Raw genomic sequence first — 13532 nt, forward strand, 5'->3', positions numbered from 1 at the left:
CAAGGCACATAAACCTAATGAAACATACTGTAACTTTTTCCCCTTCCGTTTTAGGCATTGCCTAAACTGTAACCATAAAACTGTTCTTAAAATAGCACTACAAGTGAAAAAAGGAAAAGTACTGAACTGGATTTTGTTTTTCAGCCAAGTTTGTTCAAACGGCCTTTGTTAATAGGAAAACTTGGGGGGAATTCTGTGGCCCCTAAGAGAGGGAGTTGAACTGCAGAGGTCAGGGCTCTTACTAATATTTCCTATTTCCCTGCAGGGGACTTCCTCAGGAACTTCAACCCATCTACCTGTGCACAGTTGTAAGGCAAAATAGGTTTTCAGTTGATATTTTCTTCCAATTACGTAAGTAATATTAACTAATCTGTCAAAAAGCATGGTCAAGGAATATACCTGAATAGGTTAATTTGCACTTCTGGAAATGTCACTTGTAAGGGCACCTGAAGCACATCTGTCCACCACAGACCTACTAGCACACATCCACTCGATCTTCTAGTTATGTATTTCCAAACGGTATGATGGAATAAGTAAATTAAAGGTATCAAATATATATTGTAAATTGTTGAGGATGTAATGATATAGAAGACAACTGAGTCCTAACATAATTTGTACAGTTGTGAAGATGTGAGGTGGAAACAAATGAGAAACATGCCACAAGACTTGGGACTTTTGTGGTTCTGGCTTCACTGGTTTCAGCTGATCTCACTGGCCTAAGCCAAATGAACAGACTTGGCATCAGGAAACCAATGCTGCATTGTGAATTTATGTTGTCAAGTAAAGGATGAGGGGTAAAAAGGAAACCAAGAGTAAGGCTGGCAGTCTAACCAAGGTGTCACATGGTGAGAGCTTGTCCAAGAGGGAATGGGCTCAAGTTTCTCCAGGGGAGGTTCAGTTTGGGTATTAGGAAAAACTTCTCCAAAGAATGGTCAGGCACTGGAATGGGCTGCCCGGGGAGGTGGTGGAGTCACCATGGCTGGAGGTGCTCAGGAAACATGTAGATGTGGCACTGAGGGATGTGGTTTAGTGGGCAGTATTGGTGGTAGGTAGTTGGTTGGATCAGATGATCTCAGAGGTCTTTTCCAGCCTCTGTGGTTCTGTGATTCTAAGTGCATAATTGGGAAAGGCTGTCATTTCTTAAGATTCTATGCAGAAAATCATCAGTAGTCTTAAACTGCATTTGTAGGAGAGGAATAATAAACTGGGCATTAGGAGAAAGATTGGAGGTTGGAAATGGTTAAGGATAATTAAAATAGAATTGTGCAGAAAGCTGAGATGGTCCTTTGGGAAGGGAGAACTCACCAGAGCTCTAGCAGAGAGACAAAGAAACCAGCCAGCTTATATTTCTTGAGGGAACAGGAGAGCCAGGAGGAGAAAGTGTTTGAAAAGGCTGGAGCTGAATCAGTGGGAGCTGTAGATACACTTCTTCAGATTCAGCTGGATCTTACAGCTAATTAGTTGGGAAGGTGACAGTTTGGAGAGGTAGGGAGAATGAGTTTGTAGCTATGTTAATGCCATTAGAGTGGAAAAAGCATGAGCTGAGCATTCAGTTGGCCAGCCTGTGGGTAGGTAGTCTAGACTGGACTGAAATTCAGCTTGAAATAAAATCAGGAATTTTCAAATGGAGAAAAGGACAGGGAGGAGAGGCCCACAAAGAAGAGGAAAGAAAAACTGATTGTGTTTTCTGAATGAGCAGTGACCAGAGGGAGAATTTGCATAGTGGAGAGATGACAAAGAGAGACTGTAGATGAAAAACATAGATTAACAGTTCCAGAGTCACCAAAAGAGTCAAACAAGGGCTACGGGTCAACTGAAGGCACAAGGAAATAGACATGCCATTGTCGGAAACTGAGCTGTCAAGTCAGAATCTGACACCACCAAGAGTGGAAGTGGAAATCTGGGAGGAGGAAAAGGCCTTAGCATAGAGGATGAAAAGAGGCTGGGCAAACAACAGAAGCACAAACAAGAGAGAAAGGGCTTGGAAGCTGTAGGGAGAGGAGGGAACCCGTGACCATTTGTTGCTGATCCAGGGAACTCAGAATAATGATGATGCGCAGAAGAGGAAGGGGACACAGGAAGGTCCTGAGAATTGCAGATGGCTGGGTGAGCCCAGGGACGGCCAGGAGGGGGAAGAAACTCGGTAGTGGCATTGAAAAGCAGGTGAAGATGAGGGGTGGGTATAGCTGGGTGGAGAGGACAGTATGCTAGGACAGGGACTCGATCCAGAGCTGTCAAAGGAAGGGACGAAGGGCATGGTGGGAAGAGGATAGGCTTGGCACGGAAAATGGGAGAGCGTAAGAAGATAACAGGGCCAGATGCTGCTGTGAACAAAGGGTGAGGTCAGAGCAGTGGCCTAGTGGCAGACAGACACATGTACAAAAACAAAACAAGAGACAGCTCCTGCCTGTGATTTCTAGGTACAGTGCTTGGCTGCCTGCAATCGGGAGTGATTGATCACAGTCAGACTTGTTCTATTTTGGCCCTGTGACTTCAGATGCTGTAATCTAAGCCCACTGTGTGCTTATCCTTGCAGAGTGGATAACGAGTTGAGCACAGGGATGATTTTGGGGAGACATGTCAGAGTGCTTGTCCCCAAACTGCATTTGTAATCCTGCCACTCCTCTCATCCATCATCAGACTCATATAACGCTGGCAGCGTGCTTCCTGTTGGAGTGTTGTGAATTTTCAAAGGCAAAGTACACTATTGTTTAATAGCCAATTATTCACCGGCATTGATAAACAGGCTCTGCTTGTGATTGCTGCAGCAATTACTCACTCTCCTAATTTAGACACAAGGAAAAATCAAGCTTCCAGTTGATCATTTATATCTTTGGCTTCTGTAATACACATCACAGTGTGCTGAAAACAACTCCACCATAGAGGAAACTGATCTGGTCACATTGATAACGTGTTTTACACCGGTTCTGTCACTGAGCAGCACGACTGAGCCCAAGCTGAAGGGCTGAGGCTGGGCAGCTTTTTTTTGGCTTTGCAGAAATCGAAATATGACAACCTTTCTGTTAAACCTTAAATTAAAAACAGAGATGAGGGATGTTACTGTGGCCAGGAGAGAACTCCCTCTGCAGCTAAACAAGCAAATAAAGCAGCTCAAGGATGTTTAAGTAATTTGACCTCGCCTTCCCCCAGACCACCCTTTGAGTGCTGATGGACCCATCTCCAACAGCAGACATCCAGGGCTTTGGGGAAAGCATGTGGGAAGAATGGCAGGGCGCTGACTGCCCAGCTGAGACGGAAGTTGTGGCCACGTACAGAAAGCTGTTAACAATCTTAGTGATGGTGAATTGCAAGCGTCGTGTTTGCTCTTTCTCATAATCAGGAGCAGTGAGATGGAAAGGCATCCACACACAGCTAGGACAAGGAAACACTTTTATTTATTTTAGCATAATTACAATTACTCTGCAAATTGGCTTTCTGTTGAGAAGGACACAAGAATTTCGTGGTAACTGCAGGCTTGAGTCTTCAGCATCTGAGAGGGTGAGAGCAGTGCCTGGGCAGCTCTTGGGCTCTGCTTCTCAGCAGGTGCTTTCACTTTCAAGGCTGTGCTGCTGGCAAGCATTCAGCTCCTTACCCAGCACAGGTGAGGAGGCAAAGTTCCTCCTGAGCCAGGTGAGGAGTGAGCACAGACAGACCCTGCGCACAGAGCCCTTTGCCTCTGCAGCTCCCTGCCTTTTGCCCTTCTAAATTCAGCTTTATTTACCAGGCTGCCCAGGAGAGGAGCAGGAATGCAGCTGGGGCAGCTCCTGGTGCCTGGACATAAAGGTGGCTGGAGGGGAACTGAATGGCACCAAGTTGTGTCCCCACAGGCTCTGATTGACACTGGGGCAGCCAGCAGCATTCAGCAAAGATGTTCCAAAGCAGAGCAAGCCTGCAGCTGGGCTGTGAGCAACTTCACTGCTGCTTTGTAGGGGAGCGAAGCCTTACGCTGCTCTCCTTGTATCAGGCCGTTGTGAGGCTGGGCTCACATCTCTGCCAGCCCCGATGCTCCAGGTGTGGGTGATGCAAGAGCATTCCAGGCTGTTATCCTGCAACTGGGCTGAGGGAGGCAAGGAAAGAAAGGGCTGTTTTGGATTCCTCTTATCTGAGGCTGCCATGCATGCTGAGGAGCTATGCGGTCCAGTTGCCCTGCTCCACCAGAAGCTAAGTACTCTCTAAAGTTTATTTCCTGTCTTTATAGCAACTGTCTGTCCCTGTATTATTTTGCTGAAAGCTATAGGCACGCTAAAAATAATTTTTGGAGCAGTTATTGTCGCAGACTCTAACAATGGCGAGCCACAATCAGAGCGGCTGGGCAGTGGAGGATGCCTCTTGGCCAACCTCTTCTTTACGAGCTTCCATAATTCTTATTTTTATGGTCTGTGCTCAAGCATTCAGCGTTCCTCACTGCTGAGAAGAGCTGACGGCTCACATTGTTGTTACCTTGGAAGGGGCAGTTATCACTGGTAATCCACCCTCCAAGGCTTTTCCTCAGGATAATTATGGTTTCAGTGATTCATCTTGCAGACCCTGCCCTTCCTTATTCACACAAAATATCCTGCTCCCTGCGATATTTCTGGGTCAGGCTCGTGCCACACACGTGACTTCCTCTTAGGCACGCAGACAAGAGAAGATGGATTTGGGAGTCAGCAAGGACAGGCTGGCTGCCCCCAGTGTGCAGCTCCATGTGTGCCCAATGGGTGCCACCAGCTGGGTGCCTCCAGGCGTGGTGACAACCAGGGCTGCAGGGGCACTGGGCTGCTGCCGTGCTGGAAAATGTCACTGCTCCCATCTTCAGTGGAAAACATTATCACCGGCACATCCTGGCATGTAATTTACTCGTTTATTATTGTCTAGCATTGGCTTAATGCTTATGGTGCATTTCTAAGGTACTTAAAGAGGGTTGTGGTTTTTCAAGGAAACATAACTCATGGGGGGACAGGGGAGGGAGAATCCTGAAAGTCTTGGCACAAATTGAGTCAATTCTTACTGAACGTGAAAAACACAACCTGTGCAGGCTTTGACATGAGCTGTGCGTGGCCCAGAGGCTGCGAGGAAGGGAATATGCCCGGCGGTCAGGATTACCGCACACAAGACCTGGGCTTGGCTGCTCCTGCCTGGCTCAGCGAGCTGCTTATGTGTCCTGTGTTCCCATGGGGTGCACCAAGGCCAGGTGGCACCCAGTCCCTGAGATCTCAGGCCCTCGCCCTGCAGGTGGGGTGGGAATCAGCTCACACGCTTCATGCAGTTTTGCTCTGTCTGAGCTGCTTCCCAGCACAACGCAGTGGTGGTTTGGTGGCAAGCTGCTACCGCCAAGCGCACTTGATTTTACTTCTGCTTTGGGGTGTAATTAAGGAAATTAAGTCTTTAGTAAGGCCCCTCTGGGGACAGAGAAAAGGAGGAAGAAAAATAGCAGCTTGCATACAACCTGAAAGGTGGCAACACCCACAGTTGGTCCTGCAGTCCTTCCACAGGCTGTAAGCCAGTTGTGGAAGCTGTTCACTGTGCAGCAAGGCATCTGCTGATACACTGAGAAACTGGGGTACGAAAGCTGCTCTTTCTTTTTTCTCCTATGTTGGAACATTTTTTTCTTTCCTTTTTTTAAAATACACTGCCTATTAACCTCACTGTATCAACACAGTCAAGCAGTAGAATGCTTTTCCTGTACCTTTCCAATGCAGGCGGAGCACGATAGCAGTTTCCAAACACGGGTGTACAGCCTCTGGTATCAAGAAATGACAAACAGCACACCCAGTGACACCCACATAGTGAAAACCTGTGCACGTAGCAGCCTGAATGTGTTGGTAAGGTGCTCCCAGGTGCACTCAACCACTGCCCTCCAGCAGGTGCCATCCAGCAGATGGGAGGTATGAACTCCCTACCCTTCATTTTATGGTATAGAGTTATGAACGGTGTGACTTATTAGTTGTCTTTTTTTTAAGTGAAATATAAGAGTAATTTTTTTATTCTCACATTTCCTTATTTAAAAAAAAAAAAAAAAAAAAAGTTAATGTAAACAGTAGCCAATATGATTTGTTTTGAAAATTCCTCCACAAGCCAATGCTTACGTTTGCATTTCAGTTGCTCAGAATGTTTAAGAGTATTGGTTCAAAGAACTGAGGCTTTCCTGGCAAAACTGGGACTCAATCTGGTACTACTGACTTGACAGCAGAAGCTGTTGAATACTTTGAACTAGATTCAGTCTATTGAAAATACTTTTTTTGGCACAGCAGTTCAGGAACAACACCTCAGAGAGCAGTTCCTGGAGGAAGCAACGCTTATTTCAGTGCCCAAAGCGTCAAAGTTGGTTGTGCAGTATTGAAGCAAAACTGTTCGCCCAGTGCAGGTACATCTTATGTTAATCAGCTTCAATTTCTACTTTTGTCTGTGGTTTTAACCAAATAGATTGAGTGCTTCAGCTTAAATGTGCAACTTATATATCCAGCTAGTGATTTTCAAACTTACAGTAAAATTAGTCCTGTTTTTAATGAACTCTTCTATGCATGGCAATAGTCATCTTCGTTTCACACTTGAGTGCATATGTAGACTGATAGGATGGCTTAGGTTGGAGGGGACCTCAAATCCCACTCAGCCCCAACCCCTGCCATGAGCCCTGCCCCCCACCAGCTCAGGCTGCACCCAGGCTGGCCTTGGGCACCTCCAGGGGTGGGCACATCACTGAACGTCTGTGGTACCACAGACTTGATTTCAGGAGCACAAACATAAGAATCACCTCCACTGTCCTCAACTGAAATATCAAATGGCACCAGGACAGCCACCAGCTGAATGCACCCATATGCCAATGAGTCACATGGCAGCAGAGAAAATAGTGTTTTGCTTGGTTACTTGTCTCATGGTAGCAGTTTTCAAAATGCTTGGTTGGAATGGACTGATCTCTGACCAAGCGAATAAGGTCTAATGTTAACAGAAGCTACAGGTACGTTTTAGGTTGGGTATGAAATGCAACACTGAAAGATTTTGTGTGCAACTGTTACAGGAATTTAGATTGCAAATCCATACTGTCCTTTTTAAAGCTTTGACCGTAAGCAGAAACGTGGAAATTAAACAAACCACCTCTGGAAAATGCCATGCGTGCCATGTTCTTAGAGAGCTGAAAATGGAACTACGCTTGGATAACTTCTTCTCTGTGAAGCAGCAAACTGTATCACTCCCTTACCAGCCATAGAACAAAATTTACATAAACAGTGATGACACAAAGCCTTATCTCATGAGCATATCTCATCGGCTCAGCCATGGAGGTGGAGAAATGGCATTATTTTTAGTATTTATCCCATATTCCATGATCACAAACCACATTTGGGTAAAATATTCTGCTGCTTATCTGCACACCTATGATGAATGTTGCAGATGTGTTTCTTGAACCTACAGCAAGGTCTGAATAGCTAATCATCCTTAATGCAATACCGTAAGAGGGAAGCTGTTATACAGATAGACATTTAATATTGCTTAGTAATATGGCATCTAAAGGGCTCAGACATACTGTGCTCCACATCTTCAAACACTTCTGAGCTTGTGGAGAATCAAATTTTCAGTTCTGTTTTGTGATGTTTTACTCTTTAACTTCCGTTTTACAATAGGAGAAACATTTGTCATGGCTTATCTGCCTGACAGATAATGTGTTTGGTGCTGGAAAGCTGATGTCTGTTGCTTGTACTCATGGCAAGTTATAGCCTGGAAAGCATGAGAGGTGAGAAAATACATAATTTTCATTTTTGAAGGAAAAAACATGTGAACTTCAGGCCAAAATCCATCCCACCGTATTTATGCTCTCTTGTTCCTACTCCACTTTGTAAACAACTTGTGATTTACCTGCTGAAAGCTAACCTCCATATTTCACACACGGAACTCTTCCCAATTCAGACATTATGAACTCTGCTTGCAACACAGATGGTACGGATAGTGGGATGGCTGTATTCAAAGGTACCAGTCAGCCAGGGTTCTGTTAATGTCTTCCTGTAATGGAAATTGCATTCCTATGCAGAAAACTTGAGATACTTGAATTACTAATTGCATTTTTTAGGGCTCAGTTTACTGCAGAAAAAAAAAATTGTGCGTGGAGGATCTACAAATATTTTATTGCTTCTCGAAGCATGAAAATAAAGAAAGAAGGGAGGGAAGAGATGTGGCAGTGTTTGTGGCAATTCACATTTGTCTTCTACTGAAGGCTCTCTGCAAATGAGAGGTTTGATTGTGGAGGAAACTTTGGATTGTGGAGGGACTACACAATGATCGATCCGATATCGGTGTCCATGAGGGAAACTGCTCAGTATCAAATTTGCTGATCAGCACTTCAGACTTTTTTATTTTTTCTTTTGGAAACTACTTCCTGAATGCTGGCATTTAAAGTAGGCACCCTGCAACTATGACATACTACTCAGGAGCAGCTTAGATTTGACTACTGGCATAGTTGCTACAAATGCAGTCTTAAAACGCCTGGGATGTCCACCTGTGAGTCAGCAGTGAAACAAATTGGCAGAGAAAGGTAGAAAACTTTATGTATAGTTGTGCTTTATGTAGATCCAGAAATGGACTCTGGATTTCATGGGACCGTAGTGCTGCTGCAAAACCCAAAGAAGAGTGAGTGGGGGAAGTCTGATGAAGCAATTTTGCTTTCTGTATGTTAAGAGTAGACTGGAAAACTCCTGTGTTGCCCTGGCCTGCAATACAACAACCTGCAGTCAGTGCCTGAGACCTGAAGGGCAGGCGATACAACGGATATTTTCACTTTAACAAGGTAATCTTTGCAAGGAACTTCTTGGCTGAGTTTTAGGATTTGTGAAACACAACAGAGTGCGCTGAGTCACGGTAATCTGGTGGGGACAGAAGTCCAGCAGGAGTTACAATGCAGAACAGAAGCTCTCCACGTTTCCCACATTTGACTACTCACTCAGTAAACAACAAGCTTTTCCTAGCTGTGAGTAATGTTAAAAAAAATGTGCCAATGCTTATTAATCATCTCTTACTTCATCATTATTCATGCTGATTTGCACAATAATGAGTTAGTTGTGTACTGTATTTCAATAACTTGTACAAATGTACTCGTGCTCAATGTGAAATCCTGCACACAGATTAAGGGAAGGATCTCCATGGACTTGAGCTGAATCAGGAATCAAATGTCTGCTCCTGCCAAAGGACAGCTTTCCAAAGCTTTTTGCTGGCAGTTCATTCATGCAAAGCAAAGAGCTTTTTGCACTTCAGTGCTGAAACTTCTGTAGCCAGAGTTTAGATGAAACTTTTTTTAATGGCATCCTTACTATGCTGTTAACACGTTCCTTGCTTTTGCACTCTTCAGATACTCATCTACTCTAGTTATTTCACACTGTATTTATTTATTCATTACTTATTCTCATGTCTAGTGCTCCCACTGTTTTAATTACCTTAGCATTTTGTTTTGTTTTCCCAATGCTCTGATAAAGTTTGATCTTCCTATTTCACTTATCAAAAGCACCAACAGTAGAACACATCAGTTGGTGCAGAACTGTCGTATCAGAACGGCATCTCCAGTGTTACTGCACTGTAAGTGCTGAAATGGAGAAGGTATGAACAGCAGAAATATTCTGACTGACTCAGCAATGGAAAATGGAGGGATAGTGCATTTGTTCAAAACATGAAGAACTGAGGAAAAACTGTCCTGTGCTATCTTTCCGTGCACTGGTTTCAGCAGCTATGCATCGCCTGTTTCACTGCTGCGTAAATTATACAGCAATTTAGGCAGCATATGCCAGCTGATGAAGTAATAATCAGGATGGCATTACATCAACACCTAAAAACAGCTTCACATCCTTCTTATTAAAAAAAAAAAAAGTATCAGGGAAAGTCTTTGTACTTATTTTAGTGTAAGATGCACTTTAGTTTTATGGACCAGGTCTTAACAGCATTGATCATAGCTTATATGAGAAGTCAGTCGAAAAAAAGTACTATTTGACATTGCACAAACTTCTTTTTGTTGGGAACTTTATACTATGTCTCTCTCTTCTTCATCCCTCCTCTTCTCTGCACTCACCCTTCTTCATTTTAGGCAGCTCTGCAGGAGGAGCCACAGAAGGTTCCAGTTGTGCATCAGGCTTCATATGTGGCAGCATTTCAGGATGCTGGGATCAGTGCAACTACTGATGACAGATCTATCTCCAAAGAGGCACTGTACTGAAGGGAGTAACAAGTTCTTAAGGCAATGCAAAAAGGTAAGCGTTGCAGAAATGCTGTCACAGCCTGATTAAGCACCCGGTGGGAAGGCAGGGCCAACCCAGGGAAGCTCAGGTGTATGCAATGCAATGCAGTGCACCTGAGTGACAGGAAGGGCGCCACCCATCCCAGACCTCATTTAAGGGTTGGCAGTGGAAGTAAGGGTATCTTGCTGTCTACCTCAGGTCTTCTGTGGGTAAGCAGATTCTTTCTTTTGTTTCTGTGTCTTAAGGTGCCACGTTTGGGCATATCCTCAGTTACTGCAGTTTAGGACTTTGCTGCTATGGTGCCATTACTGTGCTTTCAGTTGTGTTACAGTGTTAAGCGTAAGGCAATGTGAACTCCCTTGGTAGAACTGGGATTTGGAATTGCAATCTCGATCCTTTTCTTTTGCTCTATCTAGTTTTATGGTTTAAATAGTCACTTACTTCAGTTTACGAAGAATGCCAGAAATAGTGTGTGTGTGTGTGTGTATATATGGCAAATATGTATATGTATGTATACTACTTCTGGCATTGAAACTTTATATATATAATTATGTATATTAATTATATATTTATATTATTATGTATATTATAATAACATATATAATAATGTAATAATATAATAATTATATATATGTAATAATAAAAATTATGTGTATATATATATATTTTTTTTTTTTCAGTGAAGTTCTCCTATATCAGATAGGACCATTTCAGTTTCCCAAAATGCAGTCCTTAAAAGCACTATGACTTGCCACAACTTTGTATTTCAGCAATTTTTTTTTTTTTTTTACAAAGCTTTTTTGCACAGTTTTTTACTTTTTTTTACAAGGGGCTTTTTACAAACTCTTTGCTGTCATGGGTTTAATAGTCAAAAGCAAAATTCCAGTAACATTGTACGTGCAATAAGACAAATCTTATTTCTTGTATTGCAACAAAACATGCATTGCCATCTGATGTTTCCAGTAGTTCCTGTCACAACTTGTCTTCATAGAATGATTTCATAAAATACCCAACAGCTCGTTAGATGAAATCTGCTTTTTTTTTTTTTTTTTTTTTTTGGCTGAATCCAGCTGTATCATCTGCTAGAGCCCTTAAACCTTAGCAGAGGTCTGAAAGCCACACCTGGCTCTGATGCTTCTGGAGCTGAGAGACATGGTTTGGGAGTTCCAGCTGAACCCACTGATATTCAGTTGAACATGACACGCTTTTCTTTTTCAGTCAGTGCATTTCAGGCATTTTTTTTCCCCCTTACGTATATCAGATATTTATGCAGACTGCTTGTAAATTCAAGAGATGATGAACTCCCTATGTGTACCTGTTACTGAGCCAGGCCTGCTGCTTGCCCAAAGTCAGCAAGGGCTATTTTGGTGTAAGGATGGCATGGCGTTGCAAGTGACCACTGTACTGGATCAAACAGTCCAGGAATCTAAATATAAATAATATGGAAGTTCTAAGTGCATGTTGCAACATCTCTCTGTATATGTTTAACAGCAAGAGGTTTTGCCTTGCATTTGTTCCCTCTGGAAGGACAAAGAAGTACAAAGGAAAACTAATGGTTAAGAATGCAAACCTTTGCCTATCAGACAAACTCTAGCGGAGAACACCTTTTAAGCTATGGTAATACTAACGTGTGGTGGAATATCCTCCTTAGGAACTTTGTTAGCTCCAAGCTGTGCAGAAATCTCACAGTAATTCTTGTGGCAACACTATCATAATACAGTGCCTGCCACAATCCTAGATCTGTAAGGCAGTGTAGCAAAGGTAATTCTTAATGCATTAAGTTCATAGGTTGTGAACATGGCAGTAAGTGCTCAAAGTCTCCTTGGAAATGAGTGTTTGCTGGTAATGTTTTCTGGTATAGAAAAATCTCAGCAGGTGTTAGGTTTCATTCTACCAGGAAGATGTTCGAGCACACCTTCCTGCATCGAAATGCAGGGAACACAAATAATTCTCCTGGGATGTGGATCAGCATAGAAGCTGTATTTTATTTTCAGAGCTCTACTGGAATGCTTCCAAGACCACCATGACAAAACTACTTCAGTATGGGTGGTAAACATGTCTCTACTGTTACTGCAAACTTTTCTGCACTGTTTGCTATGCATTCTTTAGCTACTGTTTCTTGAGTGGAAGGATTCTTTCTGCACTACCACCTCATCCTTGGACCCCTCACTGGATATACAAGTGGAAAAAGGCAAACAAATCATGTATTCTGTTAAGCAGGGACCATTCATAGAGTGGAATCTGCCGGTCATCAAAGTAAGAAATAATCTGATTGTTACATGAGAGCTGAACCACAGTATAATTCTTCACTAGTTTGAGCCCTGTCACTTTACCAAGCTGCTTCCAGTTACAAGGAAGGAAATGCTTGCAACTGCCATGGGTGAGACGGTCACTGCTGGAAAGATGAGGGGCTGGAATTAGTATTATAAATGAAGAACTCATTAACTATTTAAAAATAATCAACTGAGCATAAACTGCTTAAGGCTGCTTATGTTCTTATATAAGACTATATACGACGTGGCAGTATCTCTCTCTGCCGTCTGATTACAATACATTGAAAGTATATAGAGATATTAATCCCAAAGTTCGGGTACTTCTCCCTAAATGGCACTTGGGAGTCCACAAAGAGAGGTTCTGTTTTTAACATTCTCTGATCAGTGCCTTTTTTCAATGTTGAGATGTATACAACTTCAGTCAAACCAATAAATTAAAAGCTACGTGTACTTTTTGTCTTCTGAAGTTAAAAGAGAGCCAGCAGCACCGACAGTAGTAATATGAAGTGTTGTATTAGCAGGACAGGTATCTGCATATCAAGCCTAAAACTTGCATATTACATCAAACTGAACATTAACAGGCTATGCAGCTGCTGTTTTCCATCTAGTTATAGTTCTTCCCTAATGCAGCCTTTAATAACATAGCATGGAGCGTTGTAGTATTAAGCGTTATGTATTGTCTTTCATAAGCATGCACATTATGCACAGATTAGTGTTCAGTATGCTGAAGCTTTTAAGGCATTTTAAACTGCAAAAAATGAAACTTCAGGGTATCTTTTTTCCCTGAATAGTGCCTGTTGATGCCTTACCAACTATGCAAAAATTAAGGTGTAGTCAAGAGAAGAGCTCACCTTCTCAAAAGTTTACATTCATGAGCAACACTTAAAACTTATGCTCAGATAACAGCTCTGGAGTAAGCAGAATTCCTACACATTCAACAGTTCTGTTGTAAATTCATCTCCTTTCTTGTCAGTGAAGTCTCATATCAAAAATCACAATTTACACTGGAATTTTTTTTTACTTAACGCTAATTCCTGTTAAAACCTTTTTTAATACTTTTTTACTTCAATAG

This window comes from Tympanuchus pallidicinctus, unplaced genomic scaffold (genome assembly GCF_026119805.1).
Source record: "Tympanuchus pallidicinctus isolate F22 unplaced genomic scaffold, pur_lepc_1.0 scaffold17, whole genome shotgun sequence".
NCBI classification, from domain to species: domain Eukaryota; kingdom Metazoa; phylum Chordata; class Aves; order Galliformes; family Phasianidae; genus Tympanuchus; species Tympanuchus pallidicinctus.